This window comes from Panthera tigris, chromosome D3 (assembly GCF_018350195.1).
Source record: "Panthera tigris isolate Pti1 chromosome D3, P.tigris_Pti1_mat1.1, whole genome shotgun sequence".
Classification (NCBI taxonomy): Eukaryota; Metazoa; Chordata; class Mammalia; order Carnivora; family Felidae; genus Panthera; species Panthera tigris.
The window spans coordinates 43,840,683-43,866,410 of NC_056671.1; the positions used below are offsets into that span (position 1 = coordinate 43,840,683).

The 25,728-nt window shown below is 36.1% G+C and overlaps 2 long non-coding RNA genes across 2 annotated transcripts in view; one reads left to right on the forward strand and one right to left on the reverse strand.

Annotated features, from left to right (window-relative positions):
- LOC122232745 overlaps positions 1-25,728 on the forward strand; it is a 30,558-nt gene that overhangs the window by 3,079 nt on the left and 1,751 nt on the right. The gene's annotated exons all lie outside the window — the stretch shown is intronic.
- LOC122232744 lies at positions 2,327-25,728 on the reverse strand. The gene is made up of 3 exons (XR_006210133.1): positions 25,527-25,728; positions 13,950-14,058; positions 2,327-2,534 (listed from the first exon to the last, which is right to left on the reverse strand). It is a non-coding gene; the product is annotated as an uncharacterized LOC122232744 (long non-coding RNA).

The following is a 25,728-nucleotide window of genomic DNA, read 5'->3' on the forward strand; positions in this document are numbered from 1 at the left end:
TTACAGAGTTAGCATCTCTATGGAAACACAAAAAGCTAGTTATATCTTAATTTTTCTGTTTTGGGAATTCAAACATCTGGAAACATTTAATTTAGACGAGACTCATGCTAGGACCCAATGAAGAGACTGTAGTGCTGAAACAATTTGTGGCATATTTGGGAGAAATCATGGAAAAATCAGAAAGGTTTGAGTGTAGACTTGTGAATAGTGAAAGGCAGTTAAGTTCAGCATTCTTTTGCTTTTGGTTATTTTGTAGGAAAGAGACTCAGTTTTATGTTTATGGAATTTCTTTCATAAGCATTGATGTGGTAGCTAGCTTCCAAAGATGGTCCCCAGTGAACCATGTCTCCCAGGATGCATGGCCTCCTGGAGTTACCTCCTACACTGAATCTGGGCTGGGGCCTTGTGAGCTGTTCTAACCAACAGAATGCAGCAAAAATGGCATTGTGCCAGGATCAGGCCCAACTTTGAGAGTCTGCCTGGCAACCAACAGTTTAGTGCTCTGGGATATCCAACTAAACTGAGCTCATCTTGGTGTGAGGAAACCCACGCTAACTAACCACATGAAGAAATCACATGGAGGGCAACAGGAATCCAGCAGACCCTGAAAACAGACTCCAGACTTATGACCCAAGTCAAGCCATTCCATCAGCCCCTAGCCATCTGAAAGGCCCAGATGACACCACATGTAACAGAAACAAGCTAATCCCTCCAACCACTGCCCACACAGTAGAATCATGAAGAAATAATAAAATGATTGCTAATTTCAGCCGTTAAGTTTTGGGGCTGTTTGTCAGCAATAAATAACCCAAACAGTTGGGTTTCAGGCAAAGAATCATTCATAGATATGTATATAGATATGTATTTGGAGTACCTTTCATACTTTTTGTATTTCCCACGATACAAGGAAGCTGTCCACAATGAAGTATTGTAAAAGAATGACAATTAACGCATGTTTACTGTTTTCAACAAAACCTTTATTCAAAAGAAATGTAGGGGCACCTGGGTGGCTCAGTTGGTTATGTCCAACTTTGGCTCAGGTCATGATCTTGCAATTCATGAGTCCAAGCCCCACATCAGGCTGTCTGCTGTCAGCGCAGAGCCCATTTGGATCCACTCTCTCCCTCTCTCTCTGCCTCTCCCCTGCCTCTCAAAAATAACTAAACGTTAAAAAAAAAAAAAAAAAAGAAATATAAAGGCTTTTTAAACAAATTAATGAATGCTTCTGGATTTTAAAAAGTATTATGAAGTTATATTCCCATATAAATACATTTTTACATGTATTTTTATATTTTCTCAATTTAGTGCGTAATGTCTTATGCTGTCTAAAAAATGTACTAATAATCAGGTACGTAGTGTAAATTGCATATCAATTATAATTCAGTACTGTAAATTGCAAGTAATTTCAAAAATGCATACCACAAATGTGTTAAGAATGTGATGTGGCTAAGTTCCTATAGAAACTTTAGCTAAAATTTCCAAACAAGTTTGATACTTACTATATTTAATACAACTTTCCAAAATAGCATTAAAATTTTCTTTAATGTAAAACGATTTCACTTGATTCTGAACTACTTTAATAAACAGAAAGTTGTAAAAATTTAGGTTCAGTTTTAAGAACTTGGTTTTATATGCTTAATATTTACCCCAAAGTAGTTTATATGTCCATATTTCTCTACATCTGAGAAGTGAATCAGGAAGAATATGTTCCTTTGCCTAAGGGTACTCTTTATGAGATCAGTCAAACTATTCTTTTCTTTCCACAGGACATTCAGGCTTGGGAGTCAGTGTAGTTTGACATTTTTAAATCCACTACAGCCTTGGTGCAGCCTAGGCAGAGTTGGGAATTCCAGTGTCTATCGAGATAAAAGCAAGGAAAAGTGTAGGGCCAGCCGTGAGCACAGAGTGCCTTAAGGGCTTCTCCTGACTCACCCTGAATGCCTTCCTCCAACATCTGTTTTTTATTTCCTAGAAGCTCTGTTCCATTCAACTGCAAATATACTTGCATTGACCCTAGAAACAGAATGCAGAAATAGAAAGAAACAGATTTCTGTAAAACAATTACTTTCCTGCTCTGCGTCATTGCCATCTTGGGGACCCTACTGATACCATACTCACAAGCTCAAGCATGCAAATAACTGATAGTACAATTTTTTCCAAGGACAGGGACTGTTACGTTTGTGGAACCCCTGAGATGTGGGTGCATGACCACAGTAAGAGAGGGAAGCTTAGATCAAGGAGATAATAACGGATACATACAGATGGTCACATACTCCTTCTCATTTTTTGCAACAGCCTCCCATCCAAATTTCACCCTCCTATCCAGCACCACTCCACTGAGTCCTTAGACTTAAGTGTGCTTTCTGACCCACTGCCTTTTAGGTTCTTATATCTCCCTCTTTGGTGCCCTTAAATTGGAGAATTGCCTTTTTTGGCATCAATAGGCTCATCATCCCATATTTACTTCCCTTTTTTATTTGTCACAATTTTTATCACTCCTCTTCAGTCTCAACTTTGACTTCCATACCAAACACCTAGAAAGAGAAAAATGTCTTTCTGACATTTCACTATTTTTATCTCTCTTCCATCATTTCAAGCCCTCCTGAAATATAACATTTTCCCTAAAATCTCTGTAACTGGAATAGAGGCATTGATTCCTCATACCCACCCATCAACATATAAATATTACCCATATATACTCTATATATGCCCTTTACCCCCCACCCCTTCTTTTGCAGACAGTATAAATATTCTGCTAGTTGAATTTATACATTTGTTTTGGTTTATGTGCTCTTGTCATTGCTGCTTTATTCATTCCCTAGGGCATAGGCTAGGACTTTAAAAGCAACAATCATACTTTTCATTATAAAAATAGTACATACTTATTTTTAAAATTTTGGAAAATATGAAAATATAAAATAGAACAAAAGAATTGAGAAACTCTGAGGAACCAATGATACTCTCTAGTCTTTCCAAGCCAAAATGGTTCTCATCTCTGCTTCTTGTCGGTCTATTTTATTCTTTTTCCTCTGTCCATGAACTGATTTTTTCTACTTCTCCTGGTACCTAAGCCAAATATAGCAACTTCAGCATCATACACATACAGTGAATTTAAGTACTTACAGGGGTCAAGAAGGAGTTCTTATTCCAATCCATATTCTGTAAATTTTACATAATTATTTTTTGGATAGTTAATACTTGCATATGACATATAAATCCAAAAGATACAACATGGTACATAATGAAAAGTAATTCTTCCTCCCACCTCTGTCCAGAAGCCACTAGTTCCTTAACACAAAAGGGAACAGCTGTGCAGTTTCTTGTATTCTTTCCATAGGTGCACAATCATATTTGTTATATAGACTTTTCTCTGTCTCGCTTCCCACCCGTCCCCCCCACTGCCGCCCCATCTTGACAATGTGCCTTAGATTTTGTTCTGTATCAGTAAATATAAAACTCATTCTTTTTAACTGCTGTAGAGTACTTCACTTGTTACATGCACAACAATTTATTTAACTAGTACCTTACTAATAGACATTTAAGTTGGTACCAGTCTTTTGCTATTACAAACAATGCTGCAATTAATACTTTCATGCACGAGTCCCTCCTATTTATTTTGATTCTTCTTTCAGTTATATGGTCTCTACAATATTTTTTAAAAAGAAAGTCTCATAGGTACCATGGCTTTCATTCATTTTTTCTTTTTTAAATTTCCTACTTAGTCATGGTCTTTGCTTCCTATATTTTTCTATATAATCTTGAACTTATTTTTCCTTTTGCTTCTGCAGTGATTTGGATTTTGGAATAAAGATTTCTTATTTTTAGTCTACTAATAGTTATCTTTAAACATAATGCTGAGTATGCATTTTTATGATTACAAATTTTAAGAATAAAACTAACTTTTGAGAACTTCCTATTTGCACAGGAAACTTGGCACATTTTCTGCCCAACTTTATCTTTCCGCCTTCTTTTCTGAAAATACTACAATCCTTTTTTTCAAGTTTGACAATATTATCTTCAGGTTTGTAACTACATTATAACAATTTGATTTATTTCTGTATGTTTGACTTCTATATTTGTTTCCAGTCCTTGTAGAGAATCTGTTTTCTTGCATTTTAATTTTTACTCATTTTTGAGTGGTCTAAAGTAAAACCTTAAATAATTTTAAAATGAAGAATACTTAGGTGAGATCTAGCATATCTCTAACAATGTCTGTTGTTCCTCACACATCAGTGAAAACATGGATAGGCAGTTTTTTGGGTCCACAAATTTTTGCCTTAAAAATTAATTAGATTTACTCTTTTAGACTTTTTTAGACTTAGTGCTACTGAGGAAATTAGAAGACCAACCTGTGTCTTGCTGCTCTACTGGCAGCATTTTCTTACTTAGCTCTTGTAGGATTCCTGAAATTCAAAACCTTCACTGGGATAATTCTAGAGGTGGATCTCTTGTCATAATTTTATTTTTCCCGAAAACGAGAACACCTTAAAAGACTCAGGTCTTTCTTTACCTGAGTAAAGTAAAATTTTTGTCTAAGTTTACTGCACATGCTCCGTTTCTTATTTTCTTCTTTTGGAACAACTCTTGGTAATTAGGATCTCATCTTTGTCCTCACCTCTATTTCTTTGGTCTTCTACATTCTGGGAAAGCTTTTCGAGTTTTTATTCTGAAACACTGATTTGATTTTCTGCACCAAGAAGTCGGCTATATACTGATTCCAGAATGGATTCTATTTGAGTTACTGCATTTCTAAATTTTGGGTTCCTTGAAGCCTTTTCTAGTTTGTTTTCTTCTCACCCTAATCTGTTTTTATTTCAATTTGGCCTGCTCTATTTTTTAATAGCCTGTATTTCATAGACACAGATTTTTTTAAGACATAACTTATATCTAGTATAATGGACAAACATAGTGTGTACAACTCAATAGAGTTTACATAAAATGCACTCATGTGAACAATACTCAAATCAACTATAGAATACTTTCAACACTCCCAACTGTTTCCTCATTCGCCCTATCCATAAATCCCTCACCAAGGTTAATTAATATTCTGATTTCGATCACCATAGACTAATTCTATTACCATTAGGTTAGGTTATGTGTTGGGGCACCTGGGTGGCTCGATCAGTTAAGCAACTGACTTAATTTCAGCTCAGGTCATGATCTCATGATTTGTGGGATTGAGCCCCACATCAGGCTCTGCACTGAAAGCATGGAGCCTACTTGGGATTCTCTCTCTCTCTCTCTCTCTCTCTCTCTCTCTCTCTCTCTTTTTCTGTCCCTCCCCCACTCATGCTCTCTCTCTTAAAGTAAATAGATAAAACTTATAAAAAAAGGATTAGGTTACATGTTTTAGAATTTCACAGGAATGGAATCATATAGTACCTACTTTTTTGTGACTGACTTCTTTAGTTTTATACATTTTGTGACATTTTTTATTGTAGTAAAATATATATAACATAAAATTTCACATTTTAATCTTAAAAAATTTTTTAAATGTTTGTTTATTTTAAGAGAGAGAGAGCAGGGGAGGGGCAGACAGAGAGGAGAAGAGAGAAAATCCCAAGCCCAGATGTGAGGCTCAATCCCACAAACTGAGAGATCATGACCTGAGCCAAAATTAAGAGTTGGACGCTTAACTGACTGAGCCACCCAGGCACCCCCCATTTTAACCATTTTTAGGTGTACAGTAAAATGATATTAAGTATACTCACATTGTTGTGCAACCATCCATCCATCTCCAGAACTTTCCATCTTTTCAAATTGAAATTCTATATCCATTAAACAACCACTTCCCATTCCCTCATCCTCTGAGCCCCTGGAAACCATTATTCTATATTTTGTCTCTGTGAATTTAACTATTCTAGGTACCTCATACAAGTGGAATCATGTAACATCAGTTCTTTTGTGTCTGACTTACTTCACTTCACATAATGTCTTCATCTATATTGTACCGTATGTAAGAATGTCATTCCTTTTTAAGGCTAAATAATATTTCATTATACATATATACTCATATACACATATATTCATTTTGTTTATTCATTCTCAATGGACATGTTTTTTTTTAAAGCTTTCTAATATTTTTTCTTGTTCCTGTAGTAAATCAGTAGTAGATGAAGATGAAAACTTTTTAAAAACTCTTAGATTATTTCTCTTGTCTTGTACGCAAAAATGTATTCCATTGGGGGGGTGCCAGGGTGGCTCAGTTGGTTAAGCGTCCGACTTCGGCTCAGGTCATGATCTCGCAGTCCATGAGTTCGAGCCCTGTGTCAGGCTCTGTGCTGACAGCTCAGAGCCTGGAGCCTGTTTCAGATTCTGTATCTCACTCTTTCTCTCTCCTTCCCCGCTCATGCTCTGTCTCTCTCTTCTCAAAAATAAATAAACGTTAAAAAAAATTTTTTTTTAATGTATTCCATAGGTCCCACTCCTTTCACAATTTTCTCAACTTGGAGGTGGGAAAAAAATATCTAGGCCCAGAGTTTGAAAAAAGATAAGGTGAGGAGTTTTGCTGTTTACTTCCCTCATCTAACTTAGGTACTGATTGACTCTCCTTCTCTAATAGTCTGTGATTCGATATGCACAGGCCTATTCCAGTTTTTATTGCTTAACAGGCATTTATCTTGTGTGTTTCCTCTGAAATGAGATAGAATCACTTCCTGATTCTCTATTAGAAAGAGGATGTTTAACATAGAGAATTTAACTGTATTGACTCCTCTTTAATGACATTGAGTGGTGCACGACAACTTTACCCCTCCCTGAGTTTTCACTACTTTTAGTGTTCCTCTACCTGACCTGAAATTCTTTACTTTTGAGAGTATTAAATATACCAAGATATCCATTCTCTTTATCCTAGCTTTACTATGTGCTAGGGATTATAGAAACTGAATTAATTAAGAGAGACACTTATGAAAGGAAGGGACTCTGTTCAGAAGTCTGTTTCCACACAGTGAAGGCCATGGCTGCCTATCTTTCTCATTAGTGAAGCTCTGTGTTCCCAAACTATGGGCAGTAGTGAGGGAAATCATGGGGAAGTATGACACAGAATTCTTTCTACCTATTTTCTAGCTGTGCTTTCCTTCAAAAGATGCTGTGTGCCTGAGATATCAATTCTGTTTCTTAATTTGGCACTATTGAAAATTTAATAATAGGAATATTTCCAGAAATGTCTTTTATGATTGACTTTTAGTCTTTGGGAGTTTGTTGTGCATTTTCATCTTTCTACTTAGTGAATATTTAATAGAAAGTTGGGAGAAGAACTATTAAATGCTATTATTACTCAGCCATTTTTCTAACCCTGAGGTGTGGGTCCATGATTGTTTGACTTACTTTATATAACCTGGGTATTATAAGACACCCAAGGAAGAGTATCTTCCCCTACTGGCCTGATACCTTAAATGCAAGTATTAAAACAATTTGTGTTAAGTATTTGCCATTCTCAAGATTCTCATGAAACACAAATATTCTCCAAAGGGATAAAATAGGTCAGTATCATCTTGGTTTGATAACTTTAAGTTGTCAACCAAAGCTAGTTTGCTATGGCAGTGTGGGAGAAAAGCACAAAAGCTAATGACAACTAAAGTATTTTCTAGGATTCAGACCACAACTTTAAATTAGGGAAGCAGAAACACTTTACCATGGAGCCCTCCCTAGTGCCCCAGGCAATCCCTGACAAGTCCTCAGTATTTCCTATCTAGAGGAGCATCAGAGAAGAGTTGGAAAGCACCATTACCTATGGCCAACTGCTAATCAGTCCCAGGATCTTTACCACAAACTGGTGGCTTTCTATGATTCTTTTTTTGCTTTTTACCAATGTAAATCTTAGTTGTTATGACATGTTATGACACAGTCTAATATGAAAAACAGATAAAAGTGTACTGCTTTAATTGAAGCAGGGAGTGGTTTCAGAGAGTATACCCTCTCGCTACTACTTTGGCCTTGAACAGGCTCTATGGAATGCCTAAAGCTCTGAATAGCACAATTTCTAAATCACTATCCTAGACATCACTAAAGGATGTTTGTGCAAACTACCCACTGAAGAAGAGTATGAGAAAGGGCATCAAGATGTCTCAGCATAACTAGAATGCTTGAATTCTGATTTGGTCAGTTATTTTAAGAATATACTTGATTGGTGTTGTCTATACTTAGCACCCTTACCCCCTTCCTACCCCAGGCAACTAGTGAGGGAGTTCCATTGGGCTGTGTGATCTCCAAGACCTTACTCTTCCATTATGGAACATCCTAAAGAAATGTATTTCTTACATCTACTCTCAAAATATGGCTTCCAATTCTGACCAAATGAGACTGCACCCACTGTGGCCTATCTCTCTGATTACAACTAAAAAGCTCTGGACAAAATACACAAAAACAATGACCTGAGGACTCTTTTAAAACAAAATTTTTTTTTTAATGTTTATTATATTTTTGAAGGAGAGACAGACAGAGTGTGAGTGGGGGAGGGGCACAGAGAGAGGGAGACACAGTATCGGAAGCAGGCTCCAGGCTCTGAGCTGTCAGCACAGAGCCCGACGCGGGGCTCAAACCCACGAACTATGAGATCATGATCTGAGCCGAAGTCGGACGTTCAACCAACTGAGCCACCCAGGTGCCCCATGAGGACTCTTAAACATAAATGGAAATCAGGCAGATTGTGAAGTGGAGTCAAAACTTGAGAAGCAACACATTTGAAAATGAGTTTTCTGTTCCCTCCCCACCTTTTGTTTCTTTTGTCTTTTCAAAAATTTTTTTACTATTAATTTATTTTTGAGAGAGAGAAAGACAGAGAGCAGGGGAGGGGCAGAGAGTGGGACACAGAATCTGAAGCAGGCTCCAGGATCTGAGCTGTCAGCACAGAGCCCAATGTGGGGCTCAAACTCATAGACCTCGAGATCATGACCTGAGCCAAAGTCGAAGGCTTAACCAACTGAGCCACCCATGTGCCCCTTCCCCCCACCCTTTTTCCAGTGGCTTTGTCCCAAGGGTGGGCCCCATGTGCAGAAATGCTCAGCAGCCGTGATATAAGCAGTCAAACCTCTAAAAAGAAATCTCTCCTTTCTGCACAAAAGAACTGCGAAAAGGGGTCTCTGTGGGGGCAGAAAGCATAGGAGGAAACCTGGAAAGAGGTGAAGAGGATGCCTTAATACTGTGTAAAAAACTATACTGGATTCTAGTTTATTCTTGAGCTGCATATGCATAGGACAGTCCCAAAGCTGCATAGCAAAAGCTTTGAGAATTGAACTAAGAATTAAACCACCAACCAGAGATCAAAGAGAAATAAAGGGAGTCCACCAACACTGAACATCTGCACAGTCATTTCGGGCTGCTGTATGTCTTTATTACCGCAAGGGCACGTAGGGATGAGGCCCAGTGACCCTGCAATGATTTATAGACCGATCTCCTCTCTCGACAAGGACAACAATGGAGGTGATCAGGTAGAGGATGGCTGCAATGAGGGCTCGGGAGAAATTAGTCCAAGGCCAGTGAATGAACTGTATCTTGGTGTGTAGATCACATATGTAAATGACAAAGAATATCTCAGCACAGACCATCTCAACCACCAACAGAGAAGAGTATCCTGGCGTTGAGATGCTGAACCAGATTAGAATCACCTGGCACAATATAATCTCAGCAAACAGTAGAATTCCCTTTCTAGTGCACAAGAAGTTGGTGCAGGCAGCCCAGCAGCCATGGGCTGAGAGACGCTCAGACTCCAGCATGGGGAAGTCTGGAGTTCCTGGGGGCATGAAGGATCTGCATTCTTGATGGAGATTTCTGAGCAAGACGTTGCACACCCAGTCGTTTTGCCTGCTGTCTAGAAAGTGATTTTAAAAACTTATAGTCTGAAGCTAACTGGATTGACCACTTGCTAAAACATTGATGATTATGATGATGATGATGATGATGATGATGATATCCCTTAGAGTATTTTAACAGTATTCATATCTACACAATTTAATATTTAAAAAGTTCAGAATACATTCCAAAATTACCTGATAAGCAAAGAACTAAGAAATGTGACCAATTCTTCAGGGAAAGACAATGAACAGGTGCAAACCCTAAGATGACACAGATGCTGAAATTATAACACAAAGACTTTAAAACAAGAGATACTAAAATAAGCTCCGTGAAGTAAAGGTAAACACACATTAAATAAAATTTTTGAAAGGTAAAGTTCTCAGCAAAAAAAATTAAATTACAAAAAAAGAACAAAACAGTTTTAAAACATACAATCTTTGAAATTTAAATTTTACTGGTTGAGCTCAAAAGCAGAAGGAAGATGACAGAGAAAAGAGTGGACTTAAAGATAGTTCTGAAGAACAAAGAGAAAAAAGTGGAATTGAATTTCAGGGAGTCATGGGACTATATCAAAAGTCTCACATTTGTATCTGTCTCTGTATGACTTATTTCACTTAGCATAACGCTCTCCCATTCCATCCACTTTGCTACAAAAGGCCATATTTCATTCTTTCTCATTGCCAAGTAGTATTCTATTGTGTATATAACCCACAATTTCTTTATCCATTCATCAGTTGATGGACATGTAGGCTCTTTCCATAATTTGGCTATTGTTGAAAGTGCTGCTAGAAACATGGGGGTATAAGTGCCCTTATGCATCAGCACTCCTGTATCCCTTGGGTAAATTCCTAGCAGTGTTATTGCTGGGTCATAGGGTAGATCTATTTTTAATTTTTTGAGGAACCTCCACGCTGTTTTCCTGAGTGGCTGCACCAGTTTGTATTCCCACCAACAGTACAAGAGGGAACCTATTTTTCCACATCCTCTCCAGCATCTATAGTCTCCTGATTTGTTCATTTTAGCCACTCTGACTGGTGTGAGGTGATATCTCAGTGTGGTTTTGATTTGTATTTCCCTGATGAGGAGTGACATTGAGCATCTTTTCATGTGCCTGTTGGCCATCTCAGAAGACCATGGGGGAGGGGAAGGGGAAAAAAAAAAGTTAGAGAGGGAGACAGCCAAACCATAAGAGACTCTTAAAAACTGAGAATAAACTGAGGGTTGATGGGGGGTGGGAGGTAGAGGGGATGGGAGGGAGGGGGGGTGGGTGATGGGCATTGAGGAGGGCACCTGTTAGGATGAGCACAGGGTGTTGTATGGAAACCAATTTGACAATAAATTTCATATTTTAAAAAAAGTCTCACATTTGTAACAATGGAGTCCTATAAAGAAATTGGTGCAGAAAAAAAAAGTGAGGAACCAATGGCTGAAAAGTTCCTAAATTTGGTGAGAGACATTAACTTACATATTCAAGAAGTTTAGTTAACAAAAACAGAATAAACTCAAAGAAAACCAGAACCAGACATATTATAATCAAACTTCTGAAAGCTAAATATATACAGAAAAAATCTTAAAAGCAGCTAAGGAAAAATGACATATCACATATAGGAGAACAATGATGTTAACAATGACGGTAGACTTCTCATCAGAAACCATGGAGGCCAAAAGACAATAGAATGACATTTTTAAAATGATAGGAAAAAATCGTTAACCCAGCATTCTACATTCAGCAAAATATCCTTCAGGAATGAAGGAGACATAATGATATTCTCAGAAGAAGATAAACTAAGTTAGAGAACACATGACCAACTAAAAGAAATGTTAAAGGAAGTTCTTCAGACTGAAGGAAAATAATACCAGGTGAAACCTGGAACTTTAGGAATGAAAGAAGAATAAAAACAGTAATATCTGGGTAAACATAGAAGACCATTTTTTAAAAAGTTCCTTAAAATATGTGTAATTATTGAAAGAAAAGTTTTCATGTCTGATGGGGTTCTAAATGCATGTTAATTTAGAACAGTGACAACTATGCAATAAAGGGTAGAGATTAAGGGATTTATGGGGTTGTAAATTTCTCATATTACTTAAAATTAAAACATTACTTAAGAAGACTCTGAAATGTTAAGTATTTCTACTCTGCTATCGAGAGCAGTGGTTCTCAACTTGCAATAGTTTTGCCCATCAGCGGACAATTGGCAGTTTGGAGACAGCCATCAGTGGGGGAAATGTGTAACTGGCATCTGGTGGGTAGAGGCCAGAAATGTTGCTAAACGTCCTACAGTGCACAGAACAGCTGTACAGAACAAAGAATTATCTGGTCCAAAATATCAATAGTATTATTGTTGAGAAACTCTTCCCTAGAAAAAAACAGAAAAAGAGAGAGATAGAAATGGAGACAGAGAGAATAACAAAATATAATACATAAAATAGAGTGTAATACTCAAACTATTTAAACTATCCAAAAGAAAGCAGAAAAGAGGGAAAAGGGGAACAAAATATACATAGCAAAATAGTAAACCTAAAATCAACCACACCAATAATTATATTGAATGTAAATAGTAAACACACCAATTAAAAGATCAAAGTAGTCCTAGTGGATTAAAAAAAAACAACTACAGGGGCGCCTGGGTGGCTTGGTCGGTTAAGCGTCCCACTTCAGCTCAGGTCATGATCTCACCGTCCGTGAGTTCGAGCCCCGCGTCGGGCTCTGTGCTGACAGCTCAGAGCCTGGAGCCTGTTTCAGATTCTGTGTCTCCCTCTCTCTCTGCCCCTCCCCTGTTCATGCTCTGTCTCTCTCTGTCTCAAAAATAAATAAACGTTAAAAAAAAAATTAAAAAAAAAAAACAACAAAAAAACAACTACACGTTCATCTCAAGAAACCCGGTTTAAATATAAAAACTTAGATAGGTCTGGGGTGCCTTGGTGGCTCAGTCAGTTGGGTGGCTGACAACAGCTCAGGTCATGATCTTGCAGTCTGTGGGTTTGAGCCCCACGTCGGGCTCTGTGCTGACAGCTCAGAGCCTGGAGCCTGTTTCTGATTCTGTGTCTCCCTCTCTCTCCCCTTCCCTGCTTGCTCTCTCTCTGTCTCTCTCTCTCTCTCTCAAAAATAATAAACGTTAAAAAAAAACTTAGATGGGTTAAAAGTAAAAGGATAGAAAAAGATGTATTATGCAAACAATAAGCAAAAGGAAGCCAGAGTGACTATTTTAATATCAGACAATGTAAGCTTCAAAACAAGGAATATTATTAGGATAAAAAAGGCCATTAGAGATTAAGAAGATGGTCACTTACCAAGAAGACATAACAATCCTAAGCAGGTACGGTACACACCTAATAAGGAGACTTTACATAAAATACATGAAGCAAAAACTAATCGTGACAAATTTAAATAAAATAATACAAAGTATGTTAATTAACCATAATAAAATTGTATTATAAATCAACAACAGAAAGATAATTTTCTTTTAGTTTTGCATGTGGGTGTCAAATTGTTTGATCACCAGTTGCTGAAAAAGTATTCACCACTGAATTCTTTGGCAACCTTGTCAAAAATCAATTGACCAATTTGTATGAAACTAAACTCTCTGTTTTGTTCAATGGATCTATATGTTTTTCCTTTACTAGTATTACACTGTTTAGACAACCGTAGGTTTATAGTAAGTTTGAATCAAATAGTGTGTTTTCCCATTTCAAAATTGTTTCAGCTATTGTAGGTCTTTTGTTTCTGAAGTTTTAGAATCAACTTGCTAATCTCTGCAAAATACTCTGCTGAGATTTTGATAGAGATTACATTAAAACTATAGATTAATTTGAGGAGAATTGATATTCTAAAAAGCCTTCCAATCCATGAATACAGTGTACTCTCTATTTATTTGGGTCCCCTTTTACTTCTTACATCAATAATTTATAATTTTTAGCATATATGTTGTTAGATTATACCTAAATATTTCATATTTTTATACTATCATATAGTTTTCAAATTTCAATTTCTAATAGGTTCTGCTACTTTACAGAAGTAGAATTAATGTTTGCATATTATATGTAAAGTATAATCTTATGACTTTCCTAAATTCACTCATTAGATCCAATAGCTGTTTTATACATTCTTTGGCATTCTCTATTTGCTGTCGGTCAATAGAGAGAGATTTCTTTCTTACCTTTCAATATGTATTTATATTATTTCTTTTTCTTGTCTTATTGCACTGGGTTGGCCCTCTGGTACGATGTTAGATAAAGGCAATGAGGGTGGACATCCTTCCCTTGTACCTTATCATAAAGAAAAGAATTCAGTTTTTCATCATTTTGTGAGTTACAGGTATCCTCTGCTAAGATGGGAAGTTTTTGTTTTTTTTTTTTGATTTGATAAGCTTTCTAAAAATTCAATAATAGATGTTTTTTCTGCATCTCTTGAGATGATTGCGTAGTTTTTCTTTTGTATTGTATTTATATGGGTAAATTACATAGAATGTAAAATATTAAACCAACTTTCCATTCCTTGGGTAAATCCCAAACTTATCATGAAGTATTATCCTTTCTACATATTGCTGGAGTCAATTTACAAATATTTTAAAGGTTTTTTTGTGTGTGTGTCTATGTTTATATTATGTTTATTTCCTTTTCTCTTTTGTTTATATTTTTTACTTATTATCATGGTAATGCTAGATTCATACAATAAGTTGGGAAGGGTTCCTTTCTCTACCATTTTCTGGTAGAGTTTGTGTGGAATTGATATATCTTTGAGGATTTAAAAGAATTTTTTAATGTTTATTATTTATTTTTAAGAGAGAGACAGAGTGAGATAAAGTCTACATGGAGTTCCACTCTGAGCATGGTGTCTGCTTGGGATTTTCTCTCTCTTTCTCTCTCTCTCTCTCTCTCTCTTTCTCTTTCTCTCTCCCTCTGCCTCTCTCTCTCTCTCAAAATAAATAAACATTTTTCAAAAAAAATAATAAATATTTATTTTTGAGAGAGAGAGAGAAAACAAGCACTAGCTTGGGAGGGGCAGAGAGAGAGGAAGAGAGAGAAAATCCCAAGCAAGCTCCATACTGTCAGTGCAGAGCCTGATGTGGGGCTCCAACTCACAAACTGTGAGATCATGACCTGAGCCAAGATCAAGAGCCAGATGCTTAACTGACTGAGCCACTCAGGCACCCTGGTACTCGGTTTATTTTAGAAATGTGTTGTTTAACTTCCAAATATTTGAAGATTTTACTCATATCTTTCTATTGTTTTCTTGCTTAATTTTGTTCTGGTCAGCTAACATACTGTGTATGTGAATTTTTCTCCAACTGATTTTATCTACTGTGGTAAAAGATACATAAAAAGTTTTACCATTTTAATAATTTTTAAGTGTACAATTCAATGACTTTACACACATTCGCAATGCTATGTAACTATCACCACTGTCTATTTCTAGAATTTTAAAAATTATTTCAAATAGAAACTCTTAACCTATTAAACAAAAACTTCCTTCCCCCCAGTCTCTTGCAACTCTAGCCTACTTTCTGTCTCTATGAATTTGCGTATTCTTGTATGGTTTGAATTCTTTAAATTTGTTAAGATTTGCTTTATGGTCCAGACTATGGTCTATTTTGGTAAATGTTCCATATACATTTGAAAAAATTATTATACTGATGGTAGAATATTCTATAAATGTAAATAGGATCAAGTTGATTGATGGTATTGTTCTTTTATATTCTATTGGTTTTTTATTAAATTGTTCTATTGATTTCTAAGAAAGAAGTATTGATACCTCCTTATATAAATGTGGAATTTTCCGTTTAGTTCTATTAGTTTTTGCTTCATATATTTTGATGCCCTCTTGTTAGGTGCATACACATTTAGGATTGGTACATCTTTTTGATGAGTTACCTATTTCTTTTTTTTTTTAATGTTTATTTATTTACTTTGAGAGAGAAAGAGAGAGCATGAGCAGGGGAGGGGCAGAGACAGAAGGAGAGAAAGAATCCCAAGTAGGCTATGTGCTGTCAGCACAGAGCCCAATGGGGCTCTCAATCCCATGAACCAATCCCAAGAACATGACCTGAGCTGAAATCAAGTTTCGGATGCTCAACCGACTAAGCCACCCAGGTGCCCAGAGTAATCCATTTCTGATTATGTAATGTCTCTCTTTATCCTTGCTAATACTTATCTTTCCAAATCTTCATTATAAGCTCTCCAGATTCATAAACTGGAATTACTCCATCTCATAGTCTCAAGTCACATATCTTCCCTGCTCCACCCAGTGATATATCTTAATGTGATTTTGTTAGATAACTACAGTAGTTTACATGTTTCTAAAAGCAGAACTATTTGGCTTGCAGAACAAATTGAGAGTTGTGTGGCGACTGAAACATATGCCCTCCAAATACAAGGTAATCTCACATTAGCAAAAGAAAAATTTTAGAAAGCATTCTATGGTGGTGGTTTGAAATAGTAGATGAATGAATTGAAATCCTATTTAGGACACCTTATTGTGTTTTATCTTACATTTTGGGACCTCTGGCCTGTTTCCTTGTCCTGTATTCCCTCCTAACTAATGTTCTAGTAAACATCAGAGGGACTGAGCATCAGAGTGACCCCTAATGCCAGAGTACACACATTCCCACTCCCTAAATGCCAAGCTAAATTCCTGAGGGAGCCAGGATCGACTTAATATCTATTTCCAGATTATAGAATAGTGGAGAGTTTTGTAAGGTTGGTTTTAGTCCTAACAAGGCAGCATTGGCCATCATAGTTTGCTGTGTCAATGTGTAGGAAATAGTATCTCCTTGCCACCTATACATGACCATTATTTCCCCAGCATGGGACTTTAAAAAAAATCACTAACCCAGAAAACAACTCTTAACTGCCTAGAGAAAGGGAAAATTATCTTTCTTGTGATTCATCAGAAAAGTTAAATGATGAAAATGGGGAGTATGCTTTCTGAGTCTCAAATTTTTCATCTGGAATATGGGAATTATGATAATGCCTGCCTCAGATATTGCTGTGAGAAACAAATAAGATAATTGATAAGAAATAATTTAATAAACTATAAAACTCTAATATTGGTTATTAATATTGCTTTTTATAGTACCAATAAGATTTATTACCTTAATAACCTAGTTTTAACTGGGAAAGATGATGTCTTCCTTTAGCTTATATTTCTTTCAAATTCCTTTTTCACTTTATGAAAAGAAGCAGTTGGCATTTCAGCAAATTTTTTCTTTCAGTTTTGTTGAAATATGATTGGTATATAGTATTGTATAAGTTTGAGCATATAGCAAAATGATTTGACTTACACATATTGCAAGCAAATTATTACTATTATTTTTTAAATTTATCTATTTATTTTGTGAGATAAAGAGAGAGAGCGAGGGGCAGAGAGAAAGGGAGAGAGAGAATCCCAAGCAGGCTCTGTGCTGTCAGCATGTGGCCAGACACAGGGCTCCATCTCTCAAGCCAAGGCAAGGAAGGCTCAGTCCCAGGAACCATGAGATCATGACTTGAGCTGAAATCAAGAGTTGGACTTTTAACTGACTAGGCCACCCAGGCACCCCATAAGCAAATTATTTTTAAAACTCCTTTATCCTTTATATTAATTCCTCTGCTTTCTATTTTCAACAAAATGATTCAATCTGTCCATATCATTTTCAATGAATCCATGTCCACTTAAAGGTATTTTAAGAAGACAAAATATTTCCATGAGCATACATGGTACATCTTATCTTTTAAAGACTAAATTTGAAAAGCTAAATATCTTTCCTTAGCCATTTCTAAAATATGTCACCGCTATATACCAGTCTTCAACTTCTCAGAATTCATATTCAATCATCACTATAGCTCAAAAAAAAACACAAAACATATATATGTATATATATATACATATATGTATATGTATATATATACACATATACATATACATATATACATATATATACACGTATACATATATATATATATACACATGCATATATGTGTATAAAACTTCTGTTTCAGATAAGGCCAGCTAGAATACAGTTTTACTGTATAATACAGCTTTTTAGTCTATGCAAAGCATAGTATTTTTCCTAAAGTGGGCCTAATGCAGGGCTTGAACTCATGACCCTGAGATTAAGACCTGAGCTGAGATCAAGAGTCAGACATTCAACTGACTGAGCCATGCAGGCACCACCCATAGTACTTTTTTTTCTATTGTGGCATAATTGACATATAATATCCCATTAATTTCAGGTGTACAACATAGTGATTCAGTATTTTTTACACATTACAAAATGATCCCCATGATAAATCTAGTTACTATCTGTTACCATACAAAGTTATTGAAATATTATTGACTATATTCCCTATCCTATATGTTACATCCCCATGACTTCCTTATTTTATTACTAGAAGCTTGTACCTCTTAGTCCTCTTCACCTATTTTACCCTGGAAAGCATAGTTTAAAGTCTCTGCACATACAGTGTATGTGTTTTTTTGAAATATGAGTTTGACAAAAAAAAATAATGAATTCCTTACATTATTCAGAATAACTTAAAGATTTTAGTGGGTTCAACATCATATTTTTGAACACCATGTACTGACATGAACACCTGTTTATAGAATCTGTAAGAAACACTGTTGAAAGCATAATCTAAAAAAAATTTTTTTTTTATTTTAAAGTTCTCAAAATCAGCTTGCCTATTTGGAATTAATTTTGATTGGGATTTTCTTTGCAAATATGAAGAGTAAAATGTTTTCGATTATTTGATTATCTCAACTACTTGCACTCTAAATAAATGAGTTTTATGCATTTTCACTGAATAGGCAATTAGGAGAGGGAGAATGCATTCATAATGACCAAGAATTGGCATTTGTGAAAAATAAAAACACAATTATTTATAAGTGAATTGTTCATTTTGCTATTGAGTTTCTCACTATTAAAATGTAATTATCTGATTTCTAAATAGAAGCATTCCAAAAGATTAAAAATTTTAATTATAAGTACTTTTTAACTTTTTTCGTAAAGAGACAAATACAAGTTTTTCACTAAGATATATTATTTATTTTAAACTTCATAAATTACATGGAATAAAATGTCAGAAAGGTGTTGGATAAATGTAATAACAGTTAATATTTGTAATTGTAATGAATATTTATTATGTTTATCAATGTTTAGTAAGCCCTTATTATGTACCTTGTATATTTCTAGAATTTTATCTGATTATCTCATTTTAATTATCATAACCCTCTGACAGATCTCCATTTGAAGATAAAGACACATTGAGCCTCAGAATATTATTTAACTTATACATGTCAAGAAGCTAGTATATGACAGAAGCATAATTTGAACAAGGTCTCTGACTTCATAGTCTGTGAAGTCTTGAAGTCTTGCTTGTGTTTAAGTGTATTTGTGTATGTGTCTCTATCTTAATATACAAGTAAAGACTCTGTACTATTTTCAGTTGTATTAAAAGAGGAAGCTAAAAAAATTTTCCTTCCTCTAGTATCTAGTATGAAGGACCAAATATTTATATAATTTTTAGGGTTTTTCAAAAATATACGGTGTGTATAGTTATACTGCATATCTCATGAGTATATGTATGTTTTTATAGTTCTTATGCCTTGAAGGAATATTCTTATCTGATATTTTAATAGAAGTATGGTATCCTCTAACATTATAAAGGTATGAAAAATTTGAAGAACTAAACCATTTCAGTGGCTAAGAAATCACATACAGACATGCTGTAAAACGTACTAAATAACTCACAATAGCAGTTTTAAATATCTTCATTTTTGAAAAAAGTTTGATAGATTTCAGTTTTTAGAACAGTTTTAGATTCACAGAAAAAATGAGTGGAAAGTACAGTAAGTTCCTATAGTTATATCCCTGCCTCTGAAATACAGATGTTCCTCCACTTAACACCTCTACCCCTAGTAGTACATTTGTTACAATTGATGAACCAACAGTGACACATCATTATCGCCCAAAGTCCATAGTTAACATTAGGGTTCTGTCTTGATATTTTACATTGTATGGGTTTGGACAAATGTATAATGACATGTATTCACTATTATAGTATCATACAGAGTAGTTTCACTGCCCTCGAAATTCTGTGTTATGCCTATTCAAGCCTCTCTCCCTCATAACCACTGACATCACTGACACTTTTACTGTCCCCCTCCATATTTTTGCCTTTTCCAGAATGCCATATGGTTGGAATCACATAGTATGTAGCCTTTTTGGATTGGCTTCTTTCACTTAGTACTATGCATTTAATTCACCTCCATATCTTTTCATGGGTTAATAGCTCTTTGTTTTTAGTGCTGAATAATATTCCGTTGCCTGGATGTACTACTGTTTATCTATTCATCTACTAAAAGACATTGGTTGCTTCCAAGTTTTGACAGTCATGAATAAAACTACTATAAGCATCTGTGTGTAGGTTTTTGTGTGGATATAAATTTTCAACTCCTTTGGGTAAATACCAAGGAATGTGATTACTGGATTATATTTGAGTATGTTTAATTTTATAAGATGCTGTCAAACTGTCTTCCAAAGTGGCTGTACTATTTGCATTCCACCAGCAGTGAGTGAGAGCCGTTGTTGTTCTATATTCACGTCAGCGTTTGATGTCATCAGCATTCCACATTTTGGCCATTTTAACAGGTGTGTGGTGGTATCTCATCATTTCTTCAATTTTCAATTGCCTACTGACATACACTGTTGGGCATCTTTTCATTTACTTATTTACCATCTGTGTGTCTTCTTTGGTGAGATGTCTGTTTAGGTCTTTTGCTCACTTTCTAATTGGATTGTTCACTTTCTTACTGTTGAGTTTTAAGGATTCTTTGTATATTTTGGATAAGAGTCCTTTAGCAGATATTTTACAAATATTTTCTTCCATTTTGTGACATGTCTGTTCATTCTGTTGTCATTGTCTTTCTCAGAGTAGACGTTTTTAATTTCACTGGAGTCCAGCTTGTCAATTATCCATTTCATGGATCATGCCTTTGGTGTCTTATCTAAAAAGTCATTACCATACCAAGATCATTGATTTTCTCCTTTGTTCCCTTCTAGGAATTTTATAGTTATTTTACATTTTATATTTACATGAGATCCTTTTTTTTTAAAGTTTATTTATTTATTTTGAGAGAGAAAGAGAGCACACATAGGGGAGGAGCAAAGAGAGGGGGGTGAGAGAGAATCCCAAGCAGATTCTGCACCACCAGCGCAGAGCCTGATGTGGGGCTTGAATTCACGAATGATGAGATCATGCCTTGAGCCAAGGTCAAGAGCCAGGCACTTAACTGACTGAGCCACTCAGACGCCCCTACACGATAGCCTTTTTGCATTAATTTTTATGAAAGGTGTAAAGTCTGTGTCCAGATTCATTTTTGTGTGTGTGGATTTCCAGTTGTTCAAGGGCTATTTGTTGACAAGACTATCATCGCTCCTATTTTACTGCCTTTGCTCCCTTGTCAAAGATCAGTTGACTATGTTTTTGGGCTTTCTATTCTGTTCCATTGATCCATTTGTCTATTTTTCTACCAATACCAAATTATCTTGAATATTTTAGCTCTATAGTTGATGTTTTATTGTTTTTTAGAGAGAGCAAGAACAGGAGTGAGAGGCAGAGGAGCAAAGGGAGAGAGAGAGAGAGAGAGAAGAAGAGAGAGAGAAAGTGGATCTTAAGCAGGCTGTACACCCAGTACAGAGCCTGACTGGTTCTCGATCCCACAACCATGGGATTGTGACCTGAGCTGAAATCAAGAGTCAGATGCTTAACAGACTGAGCCATCCAGGCATCCTTGACTTGTGCTTTAGATCATTTACATTCAATGTGATTATTGTTATTTTAGGACTTAAATGTGCCATTTCATTTTTTGTTTTGTGTTTATTGTCTTTTTGTTTTGCTTCTCTGAGTTCTTTTTTTCTGCTTTCTAATGGGTTACTTGAACAATTTTTATAATTCCATTTTTATGTATGTGTGGTATTTTTTTGCATATATCTCTTTGTATAGGCTTTTTTAGTGATTATTCTAGGTATTACATTTTATATGTGTACAACTTTTCACAGTTTACTGGTGTTGACAATTTACCAGTTCAAAAAAAGTACAGAAACCATGCTTATTTTTATATCCTTTTACCCTCCCAGTTTTAATGCAATTGTCTTAAATATTTCCTTTACATACATTTTTAAAAAATTTTGTAATGTTTACTTATTTTTGAGAGAGAGAGAGAGAGAGAGAGAGAGCGAGCACAAGCAGGGAAGGGCAGAGAGACAGGAAGACAGAGTCCGAAGCAGGATCCAGGCTATGAGCTGTTAGCACAGAGCTTGACATGGGGCTCAAACCCATGAACCATGAGATCATGACCCAAGCTGAAGTCGGACACAACCAGCTGACCTACCCAGGCGCCCCTCCTCTACGTACATTTAGAACTAAACCAGGCATTGAGATATCATCCAGGGTAGGCCTGACCAAATCAGAAGAGACTTTAAAAGAAGATACAGATGATAAACATTAGAGACAACATTCCCACTGGTCTGTTACCTATGAGGGCCCTTGGGGAACTTAAAGTGGTCCCACACCAACACCTAGGAAGAAAACAGTGATCTCTGTCTTACAACTACATGAAAGTGAATTCTGCCAACAGCTTGAATGATCTTGGAAGACGACTCCAAGCCTCAAGTGAGAACCATAGCCACAGCCAACACCCTCACCTCATTTCTGCCCAGTGAGGTCCTGAGCAGAACCAGCTAACCTATACCAGGACTCCTAATCCATCAGAACTGTGAGATAAATTTGGTTTTGCTTTAAACTGCTAAATGTGTGGCAGTTTGTTACACAGCAATAGAAAACTGGTACACAGATCTTGCTTTTGAGCTTTGGTAGGTCCAACTAGAGCGGCTTTGAATCCATGGCTAATTTTGTCCCACTACTGAGGCAAAACCTTTCTGGCCAATATTCTGTTAGTTATGAGGATTTCTACTCTGGAATCAGGACAAGGAAGTATTTCCATCAATGGATTAACTCCAGGGATTATTCCCTTTAAACCTTTTGGTTGTTCTTTCCCCAGCCTCAGATAGTGTCTTCACATGTAAATGTTAATCAGTACTCAGCTGAAGACTCCAGGGGAAAATCTTTTCAGTCTCTGGAGTTCTTTCTCTTCGTAGCTCCAGTATATTTTGTTGTAAACAATAGACACCTGGTCTCCTGAGACTCCTGGCTCCCCTCAACCCAGGGAAACAAGCAGGCCCTGCCTAAGTTTCCTTCTCCTTGAACCATGGCCTGGAAACTCTCTCTAGGTAAGTTGAGCCAATCGTGAGGCTCATGTTACTTGTTTTCCACTTTGCATCTGTCATTATCCTTTGTTACCTGTGTATAATATCTTGAAACCATCATTTCATATATTTTATGAAATATGAAATTTCCAGTTGCTTCAGGTGAGAGGATAAATCTGGTTCCTGTTATTCCATCTTAGCTGGAAGCAGAATTACAGTACTGCACTGTGTACTTTTAAATTTTGATGTCTTTGCTCACAGTGTTCTGTCTTCTACCTTATCCACTTGGTGAGCTCCTCATTATCCCAAGGACAGGTCAAATGTTACCTTCTCTATAGAATCTAATCCTGATATTCAGGAAGAAATAACTATGCTCTCCTTTGTGCTCCCAAGGGCCTTACTGTGTCATGTTTCTACTCTGAGATGCATCAGATTATATCCCAACTTCTTGAGTAGATATCTCACTTTTCCTTTTGGGATATGAAAGGAAATGGCTTCCATTGAATTGACATTGCCTGAATCCCAACAAATCAGACCCATGCTAGGGTTGAGGCTACAATGATGAAAAGATATGTTCCATTAAAGAATTCATAGCCTAAAGAAAGGGTATTCTCTTAAGCCAATAAGCAATCCCAGTGCCAGAAGAGAACAGTATATACAAGATGCTGTGTGCTATGTGTAGGAAGAAACATCACGAAACAGAGGAGTCCACCTAAGCATCACAGGAGCATTATTCCCCCATCTGAAACGTGAGGGCTAAGTAGGAATCTATAGGTAAAAAGCTAATTAAAAGAAATTCTACACTGGGTTATCAATGGGTCAAAATCCAGAGAGATGTGGAGAACCTGGTATGCTTGGGTAAGTGCAAATAGTTTTGGCATTTGTAAATGTTTAGAAAAAGTAAACTAAAGCCACTTTATTCCTCAATATTTATTGAGTGCCTATTCTGTGCCATGCTCTGCTAGATTCTTGGGCTGTACTGATGAGCAAAAAGAGGTACAATCCCAGGTACCTGGTACCTGGATGTAGCTAATGGCCAACATCAATTGCTGTATTATCTAATATGGAATGTATATGTAGAAAAAAATAGCATCTAATTATCTTATCAAGGCAAACCAAGTAGTTCCTATGATACAAACACATGAGGTAGAAATTGCAGGTTGAATTTTTCTTCAGCACACTATTAGCCTACTTCTCATCACCAGTGGCCTAGGCATCTGCCCTGTGCTTAAGGAATACAAACTAATGCTAATATAAGTTTCATCAGCACATAGAAATGAAGGGCAGAAGGAAGGAAGGAAAGAGGAAGGAAAGCAAGTCTGTTGCCCCCAGAGACAATTAAAAACATTTTTTTTCTATCTCCTGTTTTCTTATGTATTATCCATGCTACTCTTTTTATTAGTCCATTATATTTAGTTCAGTTAAGTACTGGCCTAGGATGATATTAAACAGACTATGTTTCACATTGCTGACATTCTCTTCTACCTACAGAGACCCGAATTCATAGACAGTGGGTTTCTCATGGGAAGTTAATTGCAATTTTGATAAGCAACATGGCTTAGTGAATTTAGAACAAACAAATCTAGAAGAATAAGGGGCTGGGGATGGGGGTATCTAGGAATAGGGGAATCTGTTAGACCCTGTTACTGATGGATTACTATTTTCTGAGCATTGCACATGTGTTTCAAATAGATCTCAAGAGGCATTTGTATATCATTTTTAAAAGGGGGAAAGGGAGAAGAGTTTGATACTTTCTGCTCTGATCTCATTGAGATGCTTTTTTTTTTTTTTTTTTTTGTCTAATGTATTCTTCCTCAAAAGGGCAGAATCCAGGCCTGATGCAGTGTGAGAGAAGGGGTTAGTCTGTTCTATAAACTGTTAGAGAGATTTAAAAAATAGGCAATCTAATTGACTCATACATGGCTCACAGCCATATTAATGCTTGCAAAATTGCTTCTTGCGCAGCAGTAGTGACCACAGAGAAGCAGAAGTAAAATGGAAGTAAGTGAGATGAGAACTCTTAGGAAATCCTTAACAGGACTTTAAAACTTTTGTTAAACCTGTGTTTAACTTTGTGAGGAACTATCCTTCAGAAAACCAAATACATTTCAATGAGCATACTGCAAGTCAAAATTCACACACTTGCCTACAAAATAATACATCTCAGTGTAAAAGTTTGTTTCTACCAAATACATTGCCTTTCAGGACCAACTGCTGCTGAGAAACAATTTTTTTTCAAGAAGAACTGTGACTACATGGTTACTAGGAGATTTGTAATCTGCTTTAAACATGTTACTAAAATAGAAGTTGACATAATGACTGAATTTGCTGTTTACATTTAATTAAAGGCATTGCTTAAAATAAAATATATCTGGGCACTTATCTAAGCTGTCAGCAATGTACACATATATAACTTTCTCTATGTTCACTTTTTTAAAATTGAAGCATAGTTTACATACAATATATGTTAGTTTCAGGTGTACAACATACCTGTATTCACTTTTAACAAAAATGTTCTTGTCTTCTTCAAGACTCTACCTTTATATTGGTTGGCTTTATCTGTGATTATTTCCTCCTTTCTCTCTGTATGCTTTGCTGAAAGTTCCCTCATACCATCACTCAATATCATTTGTTTTTTCCTTGTCAATCATACTCCAGAAAAGGTCTTTCATCTGTTTGTGTTTTACTTTTA